The sequence below is a fragment of the Dendrobates tinctorius genome, unplaced genomic scaffold (genome assembly GCF_039654945.1).
Source record: "Dendrobates tinctorius isolate UK_male_01 unplaced genomic scaffold, ASM3965494v1 ptg000084l, whole genome shotgun sequence".
NCBI classification, from domain to species: domain Eukaryota; kingdom Metazoa; phylum Chordata; class Amphibia; order Anura; family Dendrobatidae; genus Dendrobates; species Dendrobates tinctorius.
Genome location: NW_027361752.1, coordinates 26,754,918 through 26,771,289, shown reverse-complemented (window position 1 = coordinate 26,771,289; position 16,372 = coordinate 26,754,918). Strand labels below are relative to the sequence as shown.

The window sequence follows — 16,372 nt, the reverse complement described above, 5'->3', positions numbered from 1 at the left end:
ACAGCGTTCATGAAGGCAAAGTGTTTGTTTTACGTGGGCAGTATGGTTGCAAAGCTGAACCTTAAAGGAATGTCCAGAACGGCACCACCAGGAGTGGAGCCTACGGTTAAATTCGACTCCACCTGGGAAACCTCAACCATGCCAGCTACAGAACAGATGCACACATTGCAAGCTTAATTCCGTTAACGAACGAGACTCCGTCATGCCCCGCGGTCCGAGTCCGGCTTACTAGAGGGACACGTGAGGCTCTGGAACATGAGATTGGCCAATAACTGGTGTGTCATGCCCTTACATGTCCGTGGCTGCATGTGCGCTACACTGAAAAGGCCAGCGTTTGTCGCTTACAGGTGCAGATAACCCGCTGAACAATGTTAGTGATGGGGATCACTGATTACAATTATTACCCGCGAACAATGATTTCCCAGTAAGTGCAGGTCAACTGCAGTTCCGGAATTAGGCCTAACCGTCATTCCTGAAAAAATGAAAAACTTACGTGTGCAAACCACAGGTGCTGTAGCTTGCTTAACAGCTCGCCAGCCGTTCTCACGCCCAGTATGGATTACACGTGATTGCACAAAGGTTAGAAAGGGTACCGTATCCCCAGATAACATGTATGGATAGCGTACACATTCAAAATATATGTCTCAGGAGGCAGGCTCAGACGGTGTTAGGCCCACTATGGATTGCACGTGATTGCACAAAGGTTAGAAAGGGTACCATATCCCCGGATAACATGTATGGATAGCGTACACATTCAAAATATATGTCTCAGGAGGCAGGCTCAGACGGTGTGTTAGGCCCAGTATGGATTGCACGTGATTGCACAAAGGTTAGAAAGGGTACCGTATCCCCGGATAACATGTATGGATAGCATACACATTCAAAATATATGTCTCAGGAGGCAGGCTCAGACGGTGTTAGGCCCAGTATGGATTGCACGTGATTGCACAAAGGTTAGATAGGGTACCGTATCCCCGGATAACATGTATAGCTAGCGTACACATTCAAAATATATGTCTCAGGAGGCAGGCTCAGACGGTTTTAGGCCCAGTATGGATTGCACGTGATTGCACAAAGGTTAGAAAGGGTACCGTATCCCCGGATAACATGTATGGATAGCGTACACATTCAAAATATATGTCTCAGGAGGCAGGCTCAGACGATGTTAGGCCCAGTATGGATTGCACGTGATTGCACAAAGGTTAGAAAGGGTACCGTATTCCCGGATAACATGTATGGATAGCGTACACATTCAAAATATATGTCTCAGGAGGCAGGCTCAGACGGTGTTAGGCCCAGTATGGATTGCACGTGATTGCACAAAGGTTAGAAAGGGTACCGTATCCCCGGATAACATGTATGGATAGCGTACACATTCAAAATATATGTCTCAGGAGGCAGGCTCAGACGGTGTTAGGCCCAGTATGGATTGCACGTTATTGCACAAAGGTTAGAAAGGGTACCGTATCCCCGGATAACATGTATGGATAGCGTACACATTCAAAATATATGTCTCAGGAGGCAGGCTCAGACGGTGTCAGGCACAGTATGGATTTGACGGCCCAGATTACACAGCGGAGGAGCAGGGAGAGGTAAAGATTGCAAATGCTGGGGCCCTGCCCAAGCAAGGGGGGCCCACTCGTGGGCGTCGGTACTGGCACTGGGCCCCTCATAGTACAGCGGTGTGTCTGACGGCGGGTGTGCACCACCACCGTCAGAGACACTTGATTGAACTATGAGGGACCCTGTGCCAGTGCCCGCGCCCAAGTGTCGGCCTACCCACCTGTCCAGGGCAACGGCACTCGCACGGTGTCGTGCGCTAGGTGGTGACCCCGGCCATGGGGGGGAGGCAGCACAGTTAGGGAGTTTTAGAAAGTGGCATATGTTGATGTTGGACATTCAGCTGATGCAAAAGGCGAAATAGGTCAAGTCCCAGGAAGAGGTGGACCAAAGCAAGCCATTTTTCTGTCACCCTATGTGTCATCAGGGGAAGGTGGGACAAAATCTTTGGAAACCCATGCATGGTTCATTTTAATGAAGGTTAGATCATCCACATTTTGGGTTGACAGACGGGTCCTTTTTTCTGTCAGGATTGATCCAGCTGCACTGAAGACTCTTTCCGATAGCACACTTGCAGCTGGGCAAGCGAGCTCCTGTAAGGCATATTGTGCCAATTCAGGCCAGGTGTCCAGTTTAGCGGCCCAATAGTCAAAGGGGAATGACCTGTGTGGGAGAACATCGATATGGGAGGAAAAGTAGTTTGTAACCATGGTTGACAACTGCTGTCTCCTGTCACTTTCCATCGATGCAGTATTACCAGTTGTGTGAGCGGTATTTGAAAAATCAGTCCACAACATTGTCATGAAACCCCTGTCTCCAACGCCACTTCTGCTGTGTGCACCACGAACACCTCTGCCAAGCTGCCCCCGGCCCGTACGGCTCGTGTGAGAACCATCACCGCTGCTGTGTGCTGGGAATGCCTCAAGCAACCGATTTACCAGAGTTGCTTGTTTATTAGCCAATATTAGGTCAAGGTTCTCCTGTGGCATGATGTTTTGTAATTTGCCTTTATAGCGTGGATCCAGGATGCTGGCCAACCAGTAGTCGTCATCGTTCATCATTTTGGCAATGCGGGGGTCCCTTTTTAGGATCCGCAAGGCATAATCTGACATGTGGGCCAATGTTCCCGGTGTCAATGATGCACTGCGAGTGCTGGTTGGAGGAGCACTTTCTGGCAAATGCACATCCCTCCAGTCACGCACAAACCCTGTACCAGACCTTGCCACGCCAACATTTTCACTTGCCCCATGAGATGCATCCTCCTCCCCTAAGTAATCATCCCCATCATCATCCTCCTCCTCCTCTTCTTCCTCCACCTCATCCAGGAGAGGTCCCTGAGCAGACAATGGCTGAATGTCATCAAGGATTCCCTCCTCCTCTTCCTCCTCATCAACATTGGCTGCAGACGCCTGCTCCTTAAGGTGCGTCAAAGTTTGCATGAGCAGACGCATAAGTGGGATGCTCATGCTTAGGATGGCGTCGTCTGCGCTTACCAGCCGTGTGCATTCCTCAAAACACTGAAGAACTTTACAGAGGTCTTTCAGGTTCGACCACTGCACACCTGTCAACTCCATGTCTGCTCTCAAAGTGCCTGGCCGTGTATCCTCCCACAAATGCATTATGGCCTGCCTCTGCTCGCACAGCCGCTCCACCATGTGCAGGGTGGAGTTCCACCTTGTTGCAATGTCGATAATGAGGCAGTGGTTGGGAAGGTGGAGCAATCGCTGCAGCTTCTGCATACGAACGGAGTGTACAGACGACCGGCGGATGTGCGCGCACAGTCTTCGCACCTTCTGGAGCAGGGCTGTTAACTCCGGATAATTTATGAGGAAGCACTGCACCACCAGGTTCAAGGTGTGAGCCAAGCAAGGTATGTGGCTGAGTTTTGAAAGGGCTATGGCTGCCACAAAATTACGGCCGTTATCACTAACTACCTTGCCTGCCTCAAGATGTACACTGCCCAGCCATGACTCAGTTTGTCGCTTCAAGTACTCGGCCAGCACCTCGGCGGTATGTCTGTCGCCCAAACACATCATCTGCAACACAGCCTGCTGACGCTTTCCACTAGCTGCTCGATAGGGGGACACATCGTGTGCAACAGTGGCAGCTGCAGATGGAGTGCTCGTACGACTGCGCTCTGTGGACGAGCTTTCGCTTCTGGAGGAGGGGGAGGGTGGAACGCCTACAGCCAACTGTTTCCTATACCGTGGGCTAGGCAGCACTGTCCCACCACCGCTGTCCCCTGTGGACCCTGCATCCACCACATTAACCCAGTGCGCAGTGATGGACACGTAACGACCCTGGCCATGCCGACTGGACCATGCATCAGTTGTGAGGTGCACCTTTCCGCTCACTGACTGCTTGAGTGCATGGACAATGCGGTCTTTCACATGATGGTGGAGGGCTGGGATGGCTTTGCAAGAGAAGAAGTGGCGACTGGGTAGGTTATAGCGTGGTACTGCATAGGCCATGAGTTCGCGGAAATCTGTGCTTTCCACCAACCGAAAGGGCATCATCTCAAACGAGATTAGTTTGGCAATGTGGGCGTTCAAACCCAGTGTACGCAGATGAGAGACTGAGTACTTTCTTGACCTACTCATAGTGTCTGGGAGGGTGAGCTGGACTTGAGAGCTGCATATGGTGGAAGTAGCGGTGGACAGGGCGGACTGAGAGAGGGTTGATGATGGTGATGGAGTTGGTGTTCTTTCTGATGGCCTAGAATCAGTCTTTCGTTGATATAACAGTGGGATTCCCTGACTGCTGTGGCCTTGCAACGACACCTCAACATTTGCTGCTGTGCTAACCGGTGGGCTTACAGTGGGGGAAACAATGTAGCGTTGATAACTACCTTCGTTGTCATCAGTTGCACATGTGGCACTTGAGGTTTGGTGTTGTGTCCACGCTTGCAAGTGCATGCTGGTTAAATGTCTAAGCATGCAACTGGTATTCAAATTTTTCAGATTTTTCCCTCGGCTAAAGGTCTTTGCGCACTTCTTACAGATAACCTTGGCCTGATCATGAGGATTTTGTTCAAAAAAGTGCCACACTGCACTCTTCCTACTTTGGCAGACATTTTGCGGCCTAGCACGCTGTGATCTTTTGACCCTCTGGACAAGCTGTCCAGCAACTCTTTTGATGTTTGGAACCTGTGTTTGGAGTGCTCCGGGCCTGCCAGATAACAGCTGTTGCGATGTCGTTGTCTGCTGTGGATGCTCCTCATCTGAGCTATTGGAAGCAGCACCCTCTTCCCCCAATGGATGCCAATCTGGGTCAACAACTGGGTCATCCATCACCTCCTCTTCTATGTCATGTGCACCTTCCTCTGTGTCACCGTGTATGGTGGTATAGTGTGCGGGAAGGGGCACCTGAGTCTCATCAGGGTCAGAATCTGGCTCTGTACACTGCGAGGACAATGTAGTGCTCTGAGTGAATGTACCAGCAGAATCATCCATCAGCGGCTGTGCATCAGTGCACTCCATGTCAGATTCATCTTGGCCTGGGTAATTCACCATTTGACTTGATAATCCAGGCATGGTATGTGAAAACAGCTCCATGGAGTAATCAGTAGTATGGCCTGCGTCATCCTTCAATCTTGCTTGGGGTGAAGGACACAAGGAAAGGTGTGGTTCATGAACATGAGCCTCCAATGACGACTCAGTGCTTTTACTTTTTACAACTGAAGAAGAGGAGGCGATAGAGCTGGAGGCTGAGTCAGCAATGTAAGACAAAACTTTTTCTTGATGCTTTGGCTTTAAAAGCGGTTTGCCAACTCCTAGAAAACTAAGCGTTCGAGGCCTTATGTAGCCAGACGATGATGCATGCTCAACACCTCCTGCATTCGGTCCTATTTTGCTCTTGCCACTACCATCAGATCCACCACCAACACCATCATTACCAGCTGCCAACCCCCGCCCAATTCCACGGCCTCTTCCACCAGCCTTCCTCATTTTTGGTAGAAATGTAGACAAAATCCAACAAACTTTATAGTATGTAAAACAAGGTACAAGGTGTATATAGGACATGGGAGATTTTGAATTTCTGCACACACTTTTGGACACTGGACACTTTTGGATTGTGTGAGGCCCAATGAATATCTGAGCGCAATGTGACAGGCTCGATGGCACAGCTGTGACCTAAGTGACTAGAGGATAAGTGAGATTTTGAATCTCTGCACACACTTTTGGACACTGGACACTTTTGGATTGTGTGAGGCCCACTCATATCTGAGCGCTATGTGACAGGCTCGATGGCACAGCTGTGACCTAAGTGACTAGAGGATAAGTGAGATTTTGAATCTCTGCACACACTTTTGTACACTGGACACTTTTGGATTGTGTGAGGCCCAATGAATATCTGAGCGCTATGTGACAGGCTCGATGGCACAGCTGTGACCTAAGAGACTAGAGGATAAGTGAGATTTTGAATCTCTGCACACACTTTTGGACACTGGACACTTTTGGATTGTGTGAGGCCCAATGAATATCTGTGCGCTATGTGACAGGCTCGATGGCACAGCTGTGACAAAAGTGACTAGAGGATAAGTGAGATTTTGAATCTCTGCACACACTTTTGGACACTGGACACTTTTGGATTGTGTGAGGCCCAATGAATATCTGAGCGCTATGTGACAGGCTCGATGGCACAGCTGTGACCTAAGTGACTAGAGGATAAGTGAGATTTTGAATCTCTGCACACACTTTTGGACACTGGACACTTTTGGATTGTGTGAGGCCCAATGAATATCTGAGCGCTATGTGACAGGCTCGATGGCACAGCTGTGACCTAAGTGACTAGAGGATAAGTGAGATTTTGAATCTCTGCACACACTTTTGGACACTGGACACTTTTGGATTGTGTGAGGCCCAATGAATATCTGAGCGCTATGTGACAGGCTCGATGGCACAGCTGTGACCTAAGTGACTAGAGGATAAGTGAGATTTTGAATCTCTGCACACACTTTTGGACACTGGACACTTTTGGATTGTGTGAGGCCCAATGAATATCTGAGCGCTATGTGACAGGCTCGATGGCACAGCTGTGACCTAAGTGACTAGAGGATAAGTGAGATTTTGAATCTCTGCACACACTTTTGGACACTGGACACTTTTGGATTGTGTGAGGCCCAATGAATATCTGAGCGCTATGTGACAGGCTCGATGGCACAGCTGTGACCTAAGTGACTAGAGGATAAGTGAGATTTTGAATCTCTGCGCACACTTTTGGACACTGGACACTTTTGGATTGTGTGAGGCCCAATGAATATCATAGCGCTATGTGACAGGCTCGATGGCACAGCTGTGACCTAAGTGACTAGAGGATAAGTGAGATTTTGAATCTCTGCACACACTTTTGGACACTGGAGACTTTTGGATTGTGTGAGGCCCAATGAATTTCTGAGGGCTATGTGACAGGCTCGATGGCACAGCTGTGACCTAAGTGACTAGAGGATAAGTGAGATTTTGAATCTCTGCACACACTTTTGGACACTGGAGACTTTTGGATTGTGTGAGGCCCAATGAATTTCTGAGGGCTATGTGACAGGCTCGATGGCACAGCTGTGACCTAAGTGACTAGAGGATAAGTGAGATTTTGAATCTCTGCACACACTTTTGGACACTGGACACTTTTGGATTGTGTGAGGCCCAATAAATATCTGAGCGCTATATGACAGGCTCGATGGCACAGCTGTGACCTAAGTGACTAGAGGATAAGTGAGATTTTGAATCTCTGCACACACTTTTGGACACTGGACACTTTTGGATTGTGTGAGGCCCAATGAATATCTGAGCGCTATGTGACAGGCTCGATGGCACAGCTGTGACCTAAGTGACTAGAGGATAAGTGAGATTTTGAATCTCTGCACACACTTTTGGACACTGGACACTTTTGGATTGTGTGAGGCCCAATGAATATCTGAGCGCTATGTGACAGGCTCGATGGCACAGCTGTGACCTAAGTGACTAGAGGATAAGTGAGATTTTGAATCTCTGCACACACTTTTGGACACTGGACACTTTTGGATTGTGTGAGGCCCAATGAATATCTGAGCGCTATGTGACAGGCTCGATGGCACAGCTGTGACCTAAGTGACTAGAGGATAAGTGAGATTTTGAATCTCTGCACACACTTTTGGACACTGGACACTTTTGGATTGTGTGAGGCCCAATGAATATCTGAGCGCTATGTGACAGGCTCGATGGCACAGCTGTGACCTAAGTGACTAGAGGATAAGTGAGATTTTGAATCTCTGTGCACACTTTTGGACACTGGACACTTTTGGATTGTGTGAGGCCCAATGAATATCATAGCGCTATGTGACAGGCTCGATGGCACAGCTGTGACCTAAGTGACTAGAGGATAAGTGAGATTTTGAATCTCTGCACACACTTTTGGACACTGGACACTTTTGGATTGTGTGAGGCCCAATGAATTTCTGAGGGCTATGTGACAGGCTCGATGGCACAGCTGTGACCTAAGTGACTAGAGGATAAGTGAGATTTTGAATCTCTGCACACACTTTTGGACACTGGACACTTTTGGATTGTGTGAGGCCCAATAAATATCTGAGCGCTATATGACAGGCTCGATGGCACAGCTGTGACCTAAGTGACTAGAGGATAAGTGAGATTTTGAATCTCTGCACACACTTTTGGACACTGGACACTTTTGGATTGTGTGAGGCCCAATGAATATCTGAGCGCTATGTGACAGGCTCGATGGCACAGCTGTGACCTAAGTGACTAGAGGATAAGTGAGATTTTGAATCTCTGCACACACTTTTGGACACTGGACACTTTTGGATTGTGTGAGGCCCAATGAATATCTGAGCGCTATGTGACAGGCTCGATGGCACAGCTGTGACCTAAGTGACTAGAGGATAAGTGAGATTTTGAATCTCTGCACACACTTTTGGACACTGGACACTTTTGGATTGTGTGAGGCCCAATGAATATCTGAGCGCTATGTGACAGGCTCGATGGCACAGCTGTGACCTAAGTGACTAGAGGATAAGTGAGATTTTGAATCTCTGCACACACTTTTGGACACTGGACACTTTTGGATTGTGTGAGGCCCAATGAATATCTGAGCGCTATGTGACAGGCTCGATGGCACAGCTGTGACCTAAGTGACTAGAGGATAAGTGAGATTGGATTGCTTTTAAAAAAGCAGTTTGCGGAGCAGTGGGTAAACAGCAATGCCAGCCTGTCAGGAAGCCTTAAAAGACAGCCCAACAACCAACACCACTGATACACCACAATATAGCCTCCCCTTGCACTGCACACACAGTGACTGGTGTGTTGTGCAGGCCAAATTGCTATCAGCAGCAGAAGCAGTTTTTTTTTCTTCTCAGCAGGACAAAAAAAAAAATGGGATTGCTTTTAAAAAAGCAGTTTGAGGCCAATGAATATCTGAGCGCTATGTGACAGGCTCGATGGCACAGCTGTGACCAAAGTGACTAGAGGATAAGGGAGATTGGATTTCTTTTAAAAAAGCAGTTTGCGGAGCAATGGGTAAACAGCAATGCCAGCCTGTCAGGAAGCCTTAGAAGGCAGCCCAACAACCAACACCACTGATACACCACTATATAGCCTCCCCTTGCACTGCACACACAGTGACTGGTGTTTTGTGCAGGCCAAATCGCTAGCAGCAGAAGCAGTTTTTTGGTCTTCTTCCCTGCCTAACGCTCTCCCTACAGAATCAGCAGCAACCTCTCCCTATACTGAGATCGGCAGAAGTAAGATGGCGGTCGGCGTGCACGCCCTTTTATACCCCCTGTGACGCCCACCAAAGCAAGCCAATCACTTGCATGCCCTTCTGAAAGATGGTGGTGACCCGTGCCTATGTCATCACGTTGCCCACAGTGTCCGTGGATCCTGATTGGCTGAAAAAGAGCGCAAAACAAACTTTTGAAACGCGACTTTGGCGCGTAAGTCGCCGACCTCGTGGCCGACCTCATCCTAGGGTCGGGTTTTGTATCATGAAACCCGACTTTGCCAAAAGTCGGCGACTTTTGAATTTTTTCGACCCGTTTCGCTCAACTCTACTTATTAAGTTTTTTGTGTGCCGTATCTCTGTGATTTAAGAGCATAAAAATTCAAAGTTGGAAAATTGCAAAATTTTCAAAATTTTTGCTAAATTTCTGTTTTTTTTCACAAATAAACGCAAGTTATTTGAATGAAATTTTACCACTACCATGAAGCACAATATGTCACGAGTAGAGTTGAGCGATACCGTCCGATACTTCAAAGTATCGTATCGGATGGTATCGGCCGATCTTTAAAAAAAGTATCGGTATCGCCGATTCCGATACCGGAAGTCCCATTCAAGTCTATGGGACTTCCGGTATCGGAATAAGAAAAACCCTTTCCTGCCCTTGTACAGCCTCTCTGGGGTCTGTACGGGCCTTTCGGGGGGCTGTGCCGGCCTGCCAGGGGGTCTGTGCAGGCTCCGGTGGTCTGTGCCGGCCTGCCGGTGGTCTGTGCAGGCTCCGGGGGGCTGTGCCGGCCTGCCGGGGGGCTGTGCAGGCTCCGGGGGGCTGTGCCGGCCTGCCGGGGGACTGTGCAGGCTCCGGGGGGCTGTGCCGGCCTGCCGGGGGGCTGTGCCGGCCTGCCGGGGGGCTGTGCCGGCCTGCCGGGGGGCTGTGCAGGCTCCGGGGGTCTGTGCAGGCATCGTCCGATGGGACTACAAGTCCCATCGGGCGATGCCTGCTACCATGACAGTGATTGACACATTAGCCAATGATGGGACAGTAGTAGTCCCATCATCCGGCTAATGTGTTAAATGTAAAAAAAAAAAAAAAAAAAAAAATTACATGCTACATACATACAACATGCATACTACATACATGCTACATTCATACTACATACTACATACATGCTACATTCATACTACATGCAACATACATACTACATATATACTACATGCATGCTACATACATACTGCATACTACATGCTACATACAGTGGGGCAAAAAAGTATTTAGTCAGTCAGCAATAGTGCAAGTTCCACCACTTAAAAAGATGAGAGGCGTCTGTAATTTACATCATAGGTAGACCTCAACTATGGGAGACAAACTGAGAAAAAAAAATCCAGAAAATCACATTGTCTGTTTTTTTTTCCTTTTATTTGCATATTATGGTGGAAAATAAGTATTTGGTCAGAAACAAGCAATCAAGATTTCTGGCTCTCACAGACCTGTAACTTCTTCTTTAAGAGTCTCCTCTTTCCTCCACTCATTACCTGTAGTAATGGCACCTGTTTAAACTTGTTATCAGTATAAAAAGACACCTGTGCACACCCTCAAACAGTCTGACTCCAAACTCCACTATGGTGAAGACCAAAGAGCTGTCAAAGGACACCAGAAACAAAATTGTAGCCCTGCACCAGGCTGGGAAGACTGAATCTGCAATAGCCAACCAGCTTGGAGTGAAGAAATCAACTGTGGGAGCAATAATTAGAAAATGGAAGACATACAAGACCACTGATAATCTCCCTCGATCTGGTGCTCCACGCAAAATCCCACCCCGTGGGGTCAGAATGATCACAAGAACGGTGAGCAAAAATCCCAGAACCACGCGGGGGGACCTAGTGAATGAACTGCAGAGAGCTGGGACCAATGTAACAAGGCCTACCATAAGTAACACACTACGCCACCATGGACTCAGATCCTGCAGTGCCAGACGTGTTCCACTGCTTAAGCCTGTACATGTCCGGGCCCGTCTGAAGTTTGCTAGAGAGCATTTGGATGATCCAGAGGAGTTTTGGGAGAATGTCCTATGGTCTGATGAAACCAAACTGGAACTGTTTGGTAGAAACACAACTTGTCGTGTTTGGAGGAAAAAGAATACTGAGTTGCATCCATCAAACACCATACCTACTGTAAAGCATGGTGGTGGAAACATCATGCTTTGGGGCTGTTTCTCTGCAAAGGGGCCAGGACGACTGATCCGGGTACATGAAAGAATGAATGGGGCCATGTATCGTGAGATTTTGAGTGCAAACCTCCTTCCATCAGCAAGGGCATTGATGATGAAACGTGGCTGGGTCTTTCAACATGACAATGATCCAAAGCACACCGCCAGGGCAACGAAGGAGTGGCTTCGTAAGAAGCATTTCAAGGTCCTGGAGTGGCCTAGCCAGTCTCCAGATCTCAACCCTATAGAAAACCTTTTTGGAGGGAGTTGAAAGTCCGTGTTGCCAAGCGAAAAGCCAAAAACATCACTGCTCTAGAGGAGATCTGCATGGAGGAATGGGCCAACATACCAACAACAGTGTGTGGCAACCTTGTGAAGACTTACAGAAAACGTTTGACCTCTGTCATTGCCAACAAAGGATATATCACAAAGTATTGAGATGAAATTTTGTTTCTGACCAAATACTTATTTTCCACTATAAAATGCAAATAAAAGGAAAAAAAAACAGACAATGTGATTTTCTGGATTTTTTTTTCTCAGTTTGTCTCCCATAGTTGAGGTCTACCTATGATGTAAATTACAGACGCCTCTCATCTTTTTAAGTGGTGGAACTTGCACTATTGCTGACTGACTAAATACTTTTTTGCCCCACTGTACATACTACATATATACTACATGCATGCTACATACATACTACATGCTACATACATACCACATACATACTACATATATACTACATGCATGCTACATACATACTACATATATACTACATGCATGCTACATACATACTACATGCTACATACATACTACATACATACTACATATATACTACATACATGCTACATACATACTACATACATACCACATACATGCTACATATATACTACATGCATGCTACATACATACTACATATATACTACATGCATGCTACATACATACTGCATGCTACATACATACTGCATGCTACATGCATGCTACATACATACTACATACATACTACATGCTACATACATACCACATATATACTACATACATACAATACATTCATACAATACATACATAGACATACAGTACATATAACATAGAGTAACATACTTACCAATACTTGTCACATTGTTCCCCGAAGCCATTGTCGTCTACGGAATAAATATTAACATAACAAACCACAAAAATACTCACCCACGATCCGAAGCAGTCCACGAGTGTGTCCCACGACGATCTTGGGTAGAGAACTGCAGCATCAGATGATGCTGCCGTTCTCTACGGGCTGCAGGAATCCAATGACGGAAGGTAGGTATCCTTCCGCACTGTATTCCTCCGCCACTTAAAAAAAAAAAAGTCCCTAGTCTCACTTTATGCCATTGCTGTGTGGGAAATTCCCACACAGCAATGGCATAAAGTGAGACTAGGGACTTTTTTTTTTTTTAAGTGGCGGAGGAATACAGTGCGGAAGGATACCTACCTTCCGTCATTGGATTCCTGCAGCCCGTAGAGAACGGCAGCATCATCTGATGCTGCAGTTCTCTACCCAAGATCGTCGTGGGACACACTCGTGGACTGCTTCGGATCGTGGGTGAGTATTTTTGTGGTTTGTTATGTTAATATTTATTCCGTAGACGACAATGGCTTCGGGGAACAATGTGACAAGTATTGGTAAGTATGTTACTCTATGTTATATGTACTGTATGTCTATGTATGTATTGTATGAATGTATTGTATGTATGTAGTATATATGTGGTATGTATGTAGCATGTAGTATGTATGTAGTATGTATGTAGCATGCATGTAGCATGCAGTATGTATGTAGCATGCAGTATGTATGTAGCATGCATGTAGTATATATGTAGTATGTATGTAGCATGCATGTAGTATATATGTAGCATGTATGTGGTATGTATGTAGTATGTATGTAGCATGTATGTAGTATATATGTAGTATGTATGTAGTATGTATGTAGCATGTAGTATGTATGTAGCATGCATGTAGTATATATGTAGTATGTATGTAGCATGCATGTAGTATATATGTAGTATGTATGTGGTATGTATGTAGCATGTAGTATGTATGTAGCATGCATGTAGTATATATGTAGTATGTATGTAGTATATATGTAGTATGTATGTAGCATGTAGTATGTATGTAGCATGCATGTAGTATGTATGTAGTATGTATGTAGCATGCATGTAGTATGTATGTAGTATGTATGTAGCATGTATGTAGTATGTATGTGGTATGTATGTAGCATGTAGTATACATGTAGCATGTATGTAGTATGTATGTGGTATGTATGTAGCATGTAGTATATATGTAGCATGCATGTAGTATGTATGTGGTATGTATGTAGCATGTAGTATGTATGTAGCATGCATGTAGTATGTATGTAGTATGTATGTAGTATGTATGTAGCATGCAGTATGTATGTAGTATGTATGTAGTATATATGTAGTATGTATGTAGCATGCATGTAGTATGTATGTAGCATGTATGTAGTATGTATGTAGTATATATGTAGTATGTATGTAGCATGTAGTATGTATGTAGTATTTTTTTTTTTTTTTTTTTTTAACATTTAACACATTAGCCGGATGATGGGACTACTACTGTCCCATCATTGGCTAATGTGTCAATCACTGTCATGGTAGCAGGCATCGCCCGATGGGACTTGTAGTCCCATCGGACGATGCTTGCACAGACCCCCGGACATCAGCACAGCCCCCCGGCAGGCCGGCACAGCCCCCCGGCAGGCCGGTACAGACCCCCACAGGGTGCACAGACCACCGGCAGGCCGGCACAGCCCCCCGGCAGGCCGGTACAGACCCCGGGCAGTCCACACAGCCCCCCGGCAGGCCGGCACAGCCCCCCGGCAGGCCGGCACAGCCCCCCGGCAGGCCGGCAGAGACCCCCGGAAGGCCCGAAATGACGGCGCATCATGATGCGCACACACCGCGCATCATGATGACGTCAGGCCGTCAATCAACTGAACTTCCGATTCCGATGCCGAATTCCGATATTGAAAAAATATCGGAAGTCGGTATCGGAATTCCGATACAGCAAGTATCGGCCGATACCCGATACTTGCGGTATCGGAATGCTCAACACTAGTCACGAGAAAACATTGTCAGAATCACCGGGATCCATGGAAGCGTTTCAGAGTTATTACCTCATAAAGGGACAGTGGTCAGAATTGTATAAATTGGCCCGGGAGTTAATGTGCAAACCACCCTTGGTAGTGAAGGGGTTAAAAGAAATCTCAGATTGGTCTGCTTCAGAGGCAATTTTCTTAGTAATGTAGTCTGAGTGAGAAACTGCAAGTCATTATAAGATCTAGCCTGTCTTATACATCCCTAGTAAAATGCTTTTTAAATGTTATATAAATTGTCAGCGGATTACAACCCATGCTGTATTCAATCATTGGCCTGTCAGTTGCAAAATATACAGCAAAAAAATAGAAAATGAATAATAATTGCCAAAAATTGAGAGTATTTTGCATAGTTATATTTCACTTGAGGAAAGATCAGAAAGGAAAGTGTTCACAAGGATTAGTATACTCCGCAGTTTATTTTCTAACTGTAATTAAATTTAATGGCTAATTCAATGAAAAATACTTAATTGGCTACATAAAAAAAGCTTGATATAATGGATTCTAGGTGCGCTCTCAAAATACGAGACAGAGGAAGTAAAGTATTTAATGTTGTTTAAGTAATATCCAAGCGCAGGGAAAAGGGGAGGATGAATTTGTAGCAAGAATAATGTTATGAACTTCTTTGAAAAGGAAACTAATTTGAGTAATAGTGGAAATGGAATTTCAAAGTGTGGACGAGGCGAAACAGGAGAAATGTCATGGCTGTCCATATGTAATTTTAATACACAAAAGGCTATTATATTCTCGCTTATGATTTATGTGCTGGGTAACAATATGGGGAGAGGAGGATTTTGATCATCTGATGTGTTTGCTCTTGGATTGCCATGTTTTATTATGTTCTGGCTTTCCTTCTGATTATTCTCAAGTTTAACTATTGGAGGTTATCTTCATTTTGCACTTTTTACTGTCTAATCATTCCACGCTCTTCTATTCCTGGACTCTGACATGGCTAACCTTGAATTTTTTTTTTTTTTTTATCAGATTCTATCCTACTTATTGCTTCCCTGGTTCTGTTCTGACTTCTTTCATGTTCACCTCACCTTTCTTCAACAGTAAGCAGCTACTCTGCGCACACAACCTGAAAGGCAAGCCCGGACGCCTGCCCCAAAGGGGCTACAGGGAGGGCGCACATGACTAAGGAGGGATGCTAGGCCTGAGGGTTAGTGAAGGGTAAGGTGTAGTGCTTTTGTGTATGTGGGGAAGGTGTGGGTTGGAGCTATGGGGTTATGGTGCAATGTGAGTTGGCAGGGAGTGGTCAGTAGTGCTTTGTGCTTGTGGGGAAGGTGTGGGTTGGAGCTATGGGGCTTATTGTGCAATGTGAGTTGGCAGGGAGTGGTCAGTAGTGGGATGGATATATAGGGCAGAACTGTGGGGGATGGTCATTCCTTACCTTGCAGACGTCCGGAATCGTCAGCTTCTCACATCTGGGACTTCAGCTTGAATCTTTGGATCCAGAAGATGGAATACCTCATGGCACAGATGAAGAGGATGATGGAGCAGCGCGGCCAGCAGTGGATGAAGGAACAGCTGCAGCGATGGTCTGGTGATGGCGACGGCGGAGAAGATGGGACCCCTCTGCCTCCGAAGCGGCAGCGACGATCACGGCCTCCTGAGCACCTCAGCCCGGAGTTAAGATTGCAGCGGAGGATGAGCCCCATTAGCAGACCTGTTGCAGAAGACATCGCGGGGCCGGAGCCAGAAGTCGAGAAGCAGGCAGCAAGGTAACGGGGCGGTGAGTGACGTGGCCGGCCTCCCC

At 46.5% G+C, this 16,372-nt stretch overlaps 1 long non-coding RNA gene across 1 annotated transcript in view; it reads left to right on the top strand.

Moving 5' to 3' along the window:
• Positions 1-16,372, top strand: part of LOC141097374 (uncharacterized) — a 50,420-nt gene that overhangs the window by 14,548 nt on the left and 19,500 nt on the right. The gene's annotated exons all lie outside the window — the stretch shown is intronic.